Source organism: Ambystoma mexicanum, chromosome 3q (genome assembly GCF_040938575.1).
Source record: "Ambystoma mexicanum isolate Mex_15411 chromosome 3q, UKY_AmexF1_1, whole genome shotgun sequence".
Classification (NCBI taxonomy): domain Eukaryota; kingdom Metazoa; phylum Chordata; class Amphibia; order Caudata; family Ambystomatidae; genus Ambystoma; species Ambystoma mexicanum.
In genome coordinates, this window is record NC_090926.1 from 837,492,826 (window position 1) to 837,505,818 (window position 12,993).

The 12,993-nt window shown below is 42.8% G+C and overlaps 1 protein-coding gene across 2 annotated transcripts in view; it reads right to left on the minus strand.

The window, feature by feature from the left end:
- Positions 1-228: 228 nt before the first annotated feature.
- Positions 229-12,993, minus strand: part of SMIM36 (small integral membrane protein 36) — a 358,993-nt gene continuing 346,228 nt past the window's right edge. For both annotated transcript variants that reach the window (XM_069654933.1, XM_069654934.1), the window contains one exon: positions 229-2,120. The gene's annotated coding sequence lies outside the window, so the exon portion shown is untranslated. The remainder of the gene's footprint in view (positions 2,121-12,993) is intronic.

Below are 12,993 nucleotides of genomic sequence, written 5' to 3' on the forward strand. Positions count from 1 at the left end.
GTCGATTTCCGCAAGGGTCGTAATGAGGGCCATTGTCTTTTAACATTCTGACCGCTCCAATTGAAATATGCATCAAAATTTCATTTTGGTGAAATTATCAATATTTGCTTGAATAAAATATAAGTCACAGTCACTCAAAACTAAACTGTTAGCATGTAGTGGTCAACATCTAAGCCAATCTGGCGTCCACTGTCAGGTTCTCCAAGTAAAGGCGCCATACACCTTGAACACATTTGTCCTTTTATTTAATGAAATAACAAGTGTAATGATCACGTGATTTTAATGGTAAAGAATAACATGCTTCAGAGTGAACAAAGCTGCAATGAGGAGGAAGTTATATTTAACATAAAGCTGGTTAGTGGAGACGCTCTGCCAAGTCATTCCGCGAGTAGGGTTACTTTCCTGTGTAATCTTTTACATCCATTTACTCGTTGTGTGTTTATTTTTCTGTGCCATTGCACTGACCCACTCAGGCATTTCAGCTATTTCCAGTCTTGCGCCCTACCACTCACTGCCATTTCCATGCTGTAGATTTAAGCAATCACTGCTGGAAACATACTGTGAACCTATGATGGAATGGGGTCAATACTAGAGCTGTGTTAAAAGAAAAGGACACAATTCAGGAAGAGACAGATCAACACCTATTCACTAAGAAATTCCACAGTACTCCAAGTATTTTAGAACAGCATAGTATGCAATACAATTCAGTCAGCCTGATGGACAAGTACAACTAGGATACTGGCATCAGTTCTGCGTGTTCAGCTCCAAACTCGTCTGGCCAGGTAAAGAGCCTGTCCTCTGGATACACAGGTGTGTGGTTAGTGGTAATGCAAGATTCATTTCGAGAAAATAATACGCTCTGCAAATGGCATACATCCCTGTGGTCTAGTGCATGGCTATCCAAAGCCACAGTCAATTCATTGCGTTAGTGCACACCACTGATGAACGCCATCTCACCCAATGAAGCCGTCTTCCCTCTTACTGAGTTCATTCAAGTGCACCTTGCAGCCTTAAAGGAACTCCTCAACTGACCTCAGGACTATATTGACCAAACATGGACTTTTTCTTTGACTAGCAGTCAATTTAAATACATAATTTCCTTTTGTATGTTCTTGTGTATAAGAGAGTGCGCTTCAAAAAAACACAAAGGAGATTTGCTGTGAACGATTGCCGGAGCAGTAGCATCATGAAGATGAGGTACTGCAGCTATAATGTTATGGACTGGTATCATGCAATGTGGCCCATACTGACATCACATTTAATAGTCTTTTGGAAATGTCAGCACTTGTGAAGTCACCACCATGAGCCACCTAATTTTCGGAATGAATCAAAGAAAAACCGCTGTCTTTTTGCGTCAGTTGAACGTTCTTGCTAGACTCTTACATTGCATTGTGGAAATCAGAAATTACCATTTCACATTTTGTAGAGATGTTTTCTAGTAGCGCTCCATTCGGTAGTACTGTAGACCCCATTGTTGAGTACACCAACAATCATTAACTAAAGAAGGACCTTATCATTCAATGTTACCCCAAAAATTAGCGTGCTCCTTGTTTAGAAATCTTGGACTCAAATAACCTGCAATGGAAGCTGCTGGAGAACTGTGTCCACCTCCTAGACACACGTGCCTTGGGCAGGTCCTCCAGCTAGATGCAGTTAAGCAGGGATCTCCTACCCATACCTGTTGCTTTAGTGAGCGAACTTTTCAGGTTGGATGCTAAGGGCTTAGATATGGCTCCAGCCTAATACAGCATGTTCCCAAGTGCAATAGTAGAGGCATCGCCTGTATTGATACACTTGGCCAGATCTTTCATCCTCTTCTGGATCATCACAAAGGTTTCAGTGATTAGTGCATCATGCACCACCTGATGCTGGTAGACAAACACCTCGGTCCTTTTGGCTTGACGAGCTTCAGCATCCGCTGTTGCTGCAAGATGCAGCGAACTTCTTCTGTGGGTGATGTTGTGCATCTTTTTTTATTTCTTGTATTACCTTTGAGCATGTGGTGGTTAGGCTCACAAATCTGTTCCAGGTACTAGAGCAAACCAAGGAAGAATGAACCAGAATATTTCAGGTAGAGGTCATAAACTGTTTCTCAGCTGTTTTTCAGATAATGCTGGTATCTATGGCACAAAGAAAAGTTAAGTGTAAGTTTACGAAACACATTTTGAATAAAAACAGCAAATGTAGCGATCTACCGAAAGAACACAATACAAATCATGTTATGTAGCAAAAGTGCAATACACAAGCAAAATGATACATGGAAAATGATTCTTTAAGAGGTCTCCTCCAATGAATTCTACAATCACACTATAAGAACATAGCAAAATTAGGCTGTGCAAGAGAGAAAGACCAGAGCCCCACAGTGGGGGACGAAGGAAGAAACCCCAAGGTGGGGAGTGAACATTAGCAAGAGGTCTGTAGCAAAGATATACAAGGGTGGGGGATCAGAAAGTTGGGATCAGAAACCAGCTGTCATTCCTTTATCCGGGCAATAGCCCAAAGTATATCTTGGTTGTATCTATGTTTTTCTTTTCAGAGGTATGGAGAGAAACGTGGTTAGAAGAGGATTCTGGACCGATGACTGCATTTAGGAACGACATTCTGAAGAGTACCCTTGTTCTAGTTTCTTTTTAGAGTGCCACCCTTGTGTTAAGGTAAATGTTCTTGTTTGCATGTTCCCCTCCACCCCATTGAGTTCAATGAGACCCCAAGCTGATGTACCTATGCCCTGGAACTGTGGCTGATTTATTAGCTAAGTAAAGGCTTTTAGCCTCACTTAGCTGCTCACTTCATTTATTGTGGGGAACAGGGAAGTCCTTAAGGATACAGCACAAGTGGAATGTTTCTCCTTTCATCTGTGTTTTTGTTTTGTGACACACACTACCTTAAGTAGAGTGTTATAAGGGTGTTTTGGATACGTTTTTTTCTTTTTTCTGACAATAATTTAAATGCCTTTCTCTGTGTGCCTAGGACCCGCTGGTGGCAGTGGTCCATGCTTTACTTATTTTTCCAGTGCACTACTGAACTCCATCAGTTTTTTTACTGTATAATGCTATTTTGAGTGCTATATACTCATGTGGTTTAAATACTTTTATTTGGCCATCGTCCTGCCTCTCAGGTCAACATTCTCATGTAAGGGCACACAAGTTACCAGGGTCTGCCCTGGCCACCTGGGCAAACTCCTTTCCTTTATGTGACTGAACTGTCTGAAGCTGGGCATGGAACCGGGGGATGTATATTGATGTGAAGATGTGGGTTAACGATTTGTCTTGGACAGCACCTGCCCTTTTTGGATGGGGCAGAGCCTGTCAGTTGGTGGGTTGGGGCAACACCACAGCCTAGAGTTTGTTTAATCAGAGAAACCCTGTAGCTAGTCTGGATGTTGTCCATTGGGGAAAGAATCTGTAGAATGGAAGACTTCTGCTACGGACAACCAGCTTTGCCCAAGCCATCTACCAGTGAAGCCTTGCTGTTTTTTAACAATGGAAGAGCCATGGTGCTGCATTCTTTCCTTTGACTGGTGGTGCTAGGCCCTGAAGACCCTTGCATCTGGAAAAAAGGCACAATCACCATATACTTAGTGATATGACAGACATGAGGTTTGATTTTCCAAGTACTATGGTTTATTACAAAGGGAATATGCTCAGTCGGCTGATTGGGTCTAACGTCTCGCAATGTGTGTCACCCAGACCTCGTGAGACGCAAGAACGCAAGCATTATTCTGACAGTTACATATATACAAAATAACAGCCTTCAAAGCACCTCAGAACCGCCCATCATGTATTTTCTCGAGCTAGGGATCGTTGATTGACATTTATGACAAGTATGACACATTATGACAAGTTTCTGATATTTTGTAAAAGCTGCAGATATAGTTCTTTGTTATTAGGAACACAAAGCACTTGTTCATCTAGGATATCGTGTTCGCAAGGGAGACACATTCCAAAGCACGTTATCTACCAGTTTCTGTTCGGGAACTAGGGGTCAGCCTGTTCTAAGGAAGATCCGCAGAGGAGGACCGCTAGAAAAGTATAATTCATGCTTTAACTGCCTACTGCTACAGCTTTAGTGAGAAAGGCTGGCACCTGGTCTGTTGATTAAATGTCATTTCTGCTTGCTCTCAACGACTTAGTGAGGGAGGCAAACAATGTATTTCTGCACTCCTTGGCATTCCTGTCTGGGTCGATCTATCAACAAGCAAGCTGTGGCCTCATACCGTGTATGAGCTTTCAGAGCATTACACATTTTGCAAAAGCGTTTTGACAGAAAGAAAAAAGCAAGATGGAGAATGTTACACAAAATGGCTGCCCTATGTTATACTGACAAATCTGTATTCTTGGTGTTGGTTAGGTGACGCGATTGGTTTACGGCCAATACAATATACCTTCTATACTTCATTAGGGTAATTTTCTAGATTTACAGTGGAATCAACCACCCCTTTATCCTGCACCAGTATTCTTCCATGGGTGGATGTCAGACGTGTCCTGGGACCACAGGACCATTATCTGAGCTGTCCATGCACTGCCCAGGCATCTCTTTCACAGTGTTCATTGTCCAGAGCTGGAGCTTGGTGATTGGAAGATCCTTCACTTGTGGCCCAAGAATCCTGTCACATGCTGCTCTTCTACATGAAGAGGGACCTGTTTGGAGCCTGGCTGGAGACTGAGGCCACATATCCCTGGCGGGTTTTAATCTCTGCTGTAATTTGTTATATCCTGGGGGTCCGATCTTATCATGAACTTCATTGTAGCTGCTGTCCTGTGGTGTTTGGCCCATCCTGCTACATGTCTGCTGGAACCATCCGGAAAGCGAACATCAAAAATGCCCCTTAACTGGACCCAAACTCAAGACCTCTTTCAGCCACAGCATCCACAGTTCATGGACCCACATTGACAGGACCAATGACAGAAGTAAGTGTCTGCAGCGAATCCTCAGAGCTTGTCAATTTGCAATTTGGTGTAAGGGGTGCAAGTGTACTTACCACTTTCAGTGACCATCTCCTCCAATAGGAATTGCATCGGTGCAAAGTCAACTCCCTAACATTACTCTTACATGGCTGTAATTGGTGGAGTTCTAGTCTAGGATTACCGGTGAATTGAGAGTGTACTACTAGTTTTGTCCCTTTAGCATTTCCGTTTTCTCAAAAGGGGTTCTTTTAAAGTACATTTCTTACTTACCTGTTGACTGTCAGTGTTAAGATGCATGTAAAGTGCAATTCTGCACCTCGACAATATGAACTCCTTCTACAAAATCTATTGCCATCCATTCCTGAAAACACACTTATTAGGTCACATATTTATTGTTGAGACAGGACTCATGATATTGTTTGGGCACTGTTAACAGCACAGTAGGGACTGCAGTGCTAGTAGATATTGTGATTGTCATCATGACAGTCTTTGGGAACTAGGAGCATGTGAATGTGTTTTATAATGCCATTGTAGCCGGTCAGTTAGCACAGCAATTAGAGTGCTCACTTTGACGTCCGTGCAGAACCTGTGACAGAGGTTTGAATCCCTGCAGTGCCAAACTCATCCTCAGAACTCAGCCCTTCATCCTTCCCAGGTCGATAAATGAGCACCACACACTGTGGGCAATAATAAGCAGTGTTCAGATTTTATAGGGTTTGTAGGGCTATATAAATGTAAATTATTATTATTACTACCACATATTATTACATGGCTTTCCTTGGCCACATCCAGCACGAAAATGTGTTACAAAATTAAAGGGCTTCAACTGGGCTGAGAGCACCAAGGAGCTCATCACAACGGCACCAGATACACTCATTCCATCTGCCTGAGGCTTCCTCCAGAGATCAGGGATAGTACAACAAGCATCCAGGATCGATCTACAGACTACTCACATGGCCTCTGGCCCCAAAACCGCCTTCTTTTAAAGGTCTTTCCACCTTCAAAAGGGGCTTCAACTGGGCTGAGAGCAACACAAACCTCATCACATTAGCATCAGAGATATTCCATCTGCCTGAGGCTGCCTCCAGAGGTCAGGGAACTACATCTCACTCTCTTCATGTTGTTCCTTGGAATGCACATTCTGTCTGTAACAAGGCTTCCTTTTCCTCTTACTTCTTTCTTTCTAATTCTTCCTCATTACCCTTATATAAACCTAGATTTCTCCCTCAGACCCTGCAACCCTTGTTGCCCTTCATGACCTTTCCTACATGTTCACTCATTCTCGCCACCCAACCGGTAAGGGTGGTGCTGTAGTACTGTTCGCATCTTCCAATCTTCCTATCTCTTTTACTTCCCTATCTCCTGCTAGTTCTCTCTATTTCTAATACACTATGTCCACCATCACTGCTTCCTGTGGCATTCATAATGTATCTTATAATATCTCTCTATTGATTATCTGGTCCTGCTGGCCATTTTGTGGACCACCTCTCCCAATTAATTCACTCTCTTCCTCCCCAAGATCACCTAATTGTTGCTGGTGACTTTGAGCTCCCCTCTTTCACTGCACTTCCCTATCCACTGACTTTAGCTCTCTTCTCCTGGTCTACTCACTCTCTTCTGTCCACTCTCTGCCCACCCATTCTAATGGTAACTCCACTGACCTTAATTTCATCTCCTCTCTACTCTCCACCTCTAATATCTCCACTGCTCCTTCTCCTTATAATCATTCAATTGTATTTGCCTCAATCTCCATTCCTACTTTCACCCCACTCTATCCATCTACCACTTCCATTTCAAGTGCAAGTTTCTCTCCTAATTCCCTATCTACCTCTCTGACCTATGCCCACCCTCACTCCTCCAATGCAAAATTCACTGTTAGATCCACAGATAAAGCCTTTACTAACTTTAACGCTGCTCCCTTCTCCTCTGACTTCCCTCTTACTACATTCACTCCTATACCCTTCTTTCCACAGCCTTGAATTACACCTACCATCTGCACTCTGATAAAAACAATGAAGAAAAACCTTTGCACTTGGCAAAGATCTAGACTCTCATTTCATCTCAATCGTCTCAACCTAGGTATCTCCAGAAATCTCTCAACCCAATTCTCTCACTTCCTTAAGCCTCTCCCATCTCCTTGACTCTTTCTGCTAACAATCTAGCTCTCGACTTTGCTTAAAAACATGAGAAATTCAAAATTCCCTCGCATATTACCTTCTATCTCATCACCTGCTCACTTTTCTCCACCACCTCTACCCTCCTGTCCTGCACAATGTCTTCCTTTGCCCCCACTAACCCTTGAAGAGAGGGTTCCTGGAATGCCCCTCTGGACCCCTATAAGCATGACATCCCGAAGAACTAGAAATGCAAGATGCCAGTCGCTGTTTGTTCAGCCTCCAGGAGAGCCAATGACTTCTACAATGGCAAACACATATTCTCCCAACCATTCAAATCCTATCCAGCTGACATCTTCATGGATTCAGGTGCTTCAATACTGGAACTGGTTGATTGATGAAATATATCTAGCTTTGCTGATGCCATTAGAGTCAACATGACATAGTAACGTTAGCCATGAAGCAAACTCGCATCCCTGCATGAAGTTACAAGGACTAACCATATGGAACCTCAGGGTCGTATAAGGAACCTGGAAGAAGCAAGAACCACTAACCCATAAGGAAAGTAATATAATATAGACATATAGAAATCATACCATAACTATGGTAGAATTACATGAAGCCACAGGCCTCATACTAAGGGATGAAGGAAAACAGATTTTGCTGCACACTCTCCAGGGCTGGTGCTCGCAGCCAAGGTCAGAGATGAGCAAAACATTCCTAGCTCCATGGACAAGGCGCAACCTTCAGAGTAACAGCATAAATCATTACTAATTGCAGACCAAAATCTTGTTTTGCTGTCTTCTCCCACATGATCCTGCTGGAACAATCAATAGCCATTTAGACGCAGTGGAAAGAGGGGCAGTTACCAGCGACGCAGACAAGAACAGATACATGTGTTCCTTCACAATGTTGCAACCTGCAGGAACTCTCTAAGGTGAGACGGTTATACCAGTGGCACGAATGGGGACACATAATCTTTCTCATCACCTTGAGAAGGTACACAGAGCACTACACAGAGCACTGAGAACAGAGCTGGGTCCCTGGCCTGAGGAGACTAGCTCCAGTCAGGGAACACAAATCCGGGGTGGGGGGGGTGACAAAGGGCTAGGGCCAATGGTAATCCTGCGACCCTGCAACAATGTAATAGACAGTTTTTGGGGACATCTCAGGCAGAGCCCCCTGCCATGCAAGGGCCAGTCAGCTAACCTCTATAGGTGCCGTCTATAGGCACTACAACCCCAGCCACCCAATAGTGTAACCACCCCAGCCGCTCAATAGTGTAAGCTCTTAGTTTTTTGGGGAACAGTCCTAACTTGTGATGACATGCACAAACAAAAGCCCCTGACACGGGCTCAGGAGCTGTGATTGCTGGAGAATTATTTCCTGTATGATCCCTTTCATGGAAAATAAAGGACAGTTCTAACTTGCCCTTGGCTGAGTCCTCCATCTGTTTACCGGGGGAGTGGTCATTGGGCCCTGATGGAACATTGATTGTGTAGCATGAACCCCGGCCCTCTGGTATACCTATACAAATTGGTAGCGGAGGAGTGATTCACTACGCCTGTTTGGCATAGAGCCACTTCCATCGCAATGCCTGGAGGACTGTTAGGTGCCCCATGGAGCGAAAGTCACATGGTGGTCCACCCCGTGCAGGGGCCGCCAGGAGATATCTTGGAAAATATCACAACAGCCTGGAACAAGGCCCAGACAATGGACAGATGACAAACTCTGACTCAGAAAATCAAATCAAAGAACAGAAACAAAACGAAACACTTCAATTCATCACCACGTATTGCGCTAACAATTAGGACATTAAGAAAGTACTTAAAAGAAACTGGTATCTGTTAAAAATAGATCCTCATATTGCAGAATATATCCAGAACCAACCCACCATAGTATATAAAAGAGCAAAAACACTAAGAAGCAGCCTAAGTCCGTTATTACTACCTGAGATAGAGGAAGCAACGAAAACCACATGGCTACACCAACCATCTTCAGGATTCAGAAAATGTGGCTTCTGCTCAATGTGTCAACATGTAATGCCAAATATGAATGTGTTTAAAGACAAAAACAGAGTAAAAACACCAAAAAGAGAACAAATTAATTGCCGCTCCAACTTCATCATATATGCCATCATATGCACCTGTAACTTAATATATATTGGCAGCACAATTTGTGAATTGAGGGTATGAATTAGAGAACACATGTCTGCGAATGGAAGCCAAGATAAAAACCTACCACAATCGGACCATTGGCAAAAGCACCACCAACTACAAGACCAAAGAGAAATCAAGTTTGTTGGATTAAAGAAGATCCAAATGGGGAGACGAGGAGGGAACCAGGAGTTATGACTATGACAGGAAGAAGCCAAACATATCTGCCACTTTAAAACTGTAGAACTTGATCTGAATTCAGACAATGAAATGGTACATTTTCTGTGAACATGTGTAAAAAACAGATTTATCTGCCACAAGGACGGCCTAAATAGAATATGCTTTTTGATATGACAGGCGTGAGAAAACCAGTCATAGTAACAACAAGATATTGCAATGAGAATATGCTTTTAGAAATTTGAATGATGGGTTTTGTTTGAAATGTGTAAAATGAGTATGCTAGTAATGCAAACAGCAAGAATACTTCGGAAATCGCAAACATCTCAAACTACCAAAACCACAATGCATAGTGAGAAAGGTGCAGTATTAATACACTCCCTCACTGAACGAGAAAGGTGCAGTATTAATGCACTCCCTCACTGAGTAGGGCAACACACCAGGAATTTAGCAGTTGTATTATTTCCTGCCCTAACCGATAATTTAATTTTCTAAATAAATAAATAAATAAACACCTATAACCGATTATTTGAAAACCAATAAGTAAATAACACCCTACTCCATGAATTTAAACCCAACCTAATTACCAAATCAAGCCTTTGAGTATGGGAAACCACTCTGAGCCCTGAACTACTTAAACCACTATGCAAAGCGACGTATGCTTAGCCAAATACGGTCTTGCTATACGGAAGGAACAGTGTAGTGTAGCGCTCCACACGGACGTGTGAAAATATAAACACAAAAAAATAAAAATAAACATAATGATTAGGCCTTTATTGTCTTGCTTTCAATACATAGACACAAACAGCTTAATATTAGTCACACTCATGAGATTAGAATGGGATCAAACTGATTACAAACAGTAAAGAAAATACGACCATACCGAGCCCTAAACATGGCTGCCGTTATACCCACAATGGAAAGTAAGGAAGGACCAAATTTCAAGCTGCCTTAGGCTTAATAGTGAGAACGAAACACCAGGGAGACGATCCACACAACCGATGCATGAAGCAGGAGTCACATACTTTTGAGGTAAGCCCTTACCTAGTCTGCTGGAAACCGACCCTAGACAGAGGTCTTTAATTAATTATCCCGCCCAAACAGGACCACGCAGCAATGCGTGCTGATTTTAACTCGTAGGGAAATGAAACCTCAAGGGACCTGTTTACATTTTTTGATAAGAAATAGCATGTTAGTAATAATAACAATGTTGAGAGAAAAATTTTTCAAAACAAAACAAGCGTGACGTATTAACAACACGCATATTATTGGCTCTTACAAACCAAGCACATAATGATAGAAGAATGGTTCTCACCAAAAAGAGGTCTATTGGAAATACACCATATATTGTGTTTATTTTTTGAATAGGAAGGATTTGAGCCCATGAATGCAACAACGGCATAATGAAGCCACTTACCTTGAACTACGACAATACTTGGTAAGACACTAATTCAAGCAATAACTAAGTCTGTACGTCATAGACACCCTACAAGTAATCACATCAGGTTATTTCATTTTATTTGATTTCGTCTTGTTTGTAAATAACAAAGGATGTATACAGAATGTATTGCTTTATCTTGTATGCTTTTCAACAGTAATGACAAAAAGTTAAGTCACATTTTTTGTATGCATTACTTGCTTTGTTGTAAACAGCCCAGATTTGAGAAAGGCAGAGTTCTAATGCCGAAACATGTATCATCCAACAAGGGCTAAAACTAAAATAAAATATTATCTTTACAAATTGAAACGGAATCTTTATTTTGGACAATATGAAAGCATTATCATAAGAGGAATGAAAGGATTGGCACAAGCGGTGTAAGCACAACCAAAAAAACTGTTAATGTACCAACGAGTAGAGGAGCTCTAAGGTCTCCGTAGATGCATACACCTATGAGACACAGAAAAGTATATATGGTCAAATTAAACTAAAACTGAAGAATATATATAGGTTGCGCAGACACCAACTGAAAATATCATCAAAAAGCCTCTCAATTTCAAACACTTGGAAAATATCCTGCCCACAGTCTGTGAGGAGCCCAGCAGACGAGAAGGGCGGTGTGTCAGTTTTGGGGAGAGCCGGGGGCCGTGCAGCGTCAGTGGATCATGGGGGGTCATTACGAGTTTGGAGGTAGCCATTGCGCTATTAGTGCCATGACTGCCTCGAAACCGCGGTCCGTGTCCAGTCTGGCTGTATGGGGACTTACCGGGACATTCTGACCTATGCGGACCCGGTAAATTCCCATTCAGTTGACCATTCCCCATTCCCATTTGAGCCCCATAGGGCTCAATGGGAATGGGGAAGGCGCTAATAACGGGCCTGCAAATTGTAGGCCCGTTATTTGCTCCAAGGTCCCTTAACGGGACCCGCAGAGAACGGCTGGTCAGACCAGCCATGCCAATGGGACCCGCTAAGGGACCTCAGAATAGGGCAGTAAGGGCTTACAGGCACTGGCATCATTACCGGTGACCGTTAACCCTTACCGCCCAACTCGTAATGACCCCCATGGAGTCTAAGCATTGACTCGGCCACACAGAAATTGAGGGGAGTGGTAAAGAAATGTTGGGTGTGGGGTTGTGATGAGTATTGTTGGGTGTCATTGGGGTATTGTTGAGTATTGTGAAGTTTAGTAGAGAAAAGGAGCAGAGGTAGATGTCATTTGTTTGTGGTTAGGGAACATTCAATCTTGAGGTAAAAGGTTCAGGCAGTTATCCTAGACTGTTGACTTAAGGGTACAGATGACAGAAGTTATGTAAATATTGGATTTCCTGTGGTTTGGGCATTTTAGCTCCGGTCATGGATGATGGTATCCCCGAGTGTAGGGCTTAGCAAATGAAGCTAGCTTGAACTGTGGAAGGTCTTCTTCTGATTAAGCCTTACATAGGCTTTTTATCTACATGTCGACGCTGTAGGTACAGAATGAGCATGTGAAATATTGGTATCCACTGTTAGGAGGCAAGATGACGGCCATGGGTATTTGCTGGGTGTGAATTTTTAAAATGTTTGTTTAATGGAAATATATTGTTGTGAGCTCTGTCAGTGATTTCTATCATTCACTTACTTATTGTAGAGATGACGTCACCAGGAAGGTCTTTGTATAGGACGAGGAGAGCATGAGGAAATGCAGAAACTGTTTTGCCAAACACAAAATGACTGAGTAGGCTGTTTTGTGGCAGTGCGCAGAAGGTGCATGGGCAAAATTGGTGGGTGTGCCTGAGGAGGCAGAGAGTTGCAGAAGGGAGGTGCATGGATCACACTTGAGAAGTTGGTTGGGAGCCAGAGAGGCTTGTGGTGTTTTGAAAAGTACTGGTATCTGTAGAATTGAAGAAAAATAAGATAAACTGTATTTTTGTGTCTGAATGACAATGGAAGTGTCAAAAACCTCGACTTGAGGTGAAGCAAGTATTAAAAGCAATGTATTGTGATAAAGGTGCAGGGGACATGCCCCTGCACCATCTATGCAAGGCCCTTCCATGATATAAAGCCAAGATTCGTAAATGTAGCACGGAATGGACAGGAAGCACAGAGGGTAAAGTGTCTCAGCCATTGCCAAAGGGTGGGAGTTTACCCAAATATGTGCAGCAACCGTTACACACACACATACAAGAGATTTATAAGGGCTAACATTTTCGCAATCGTAT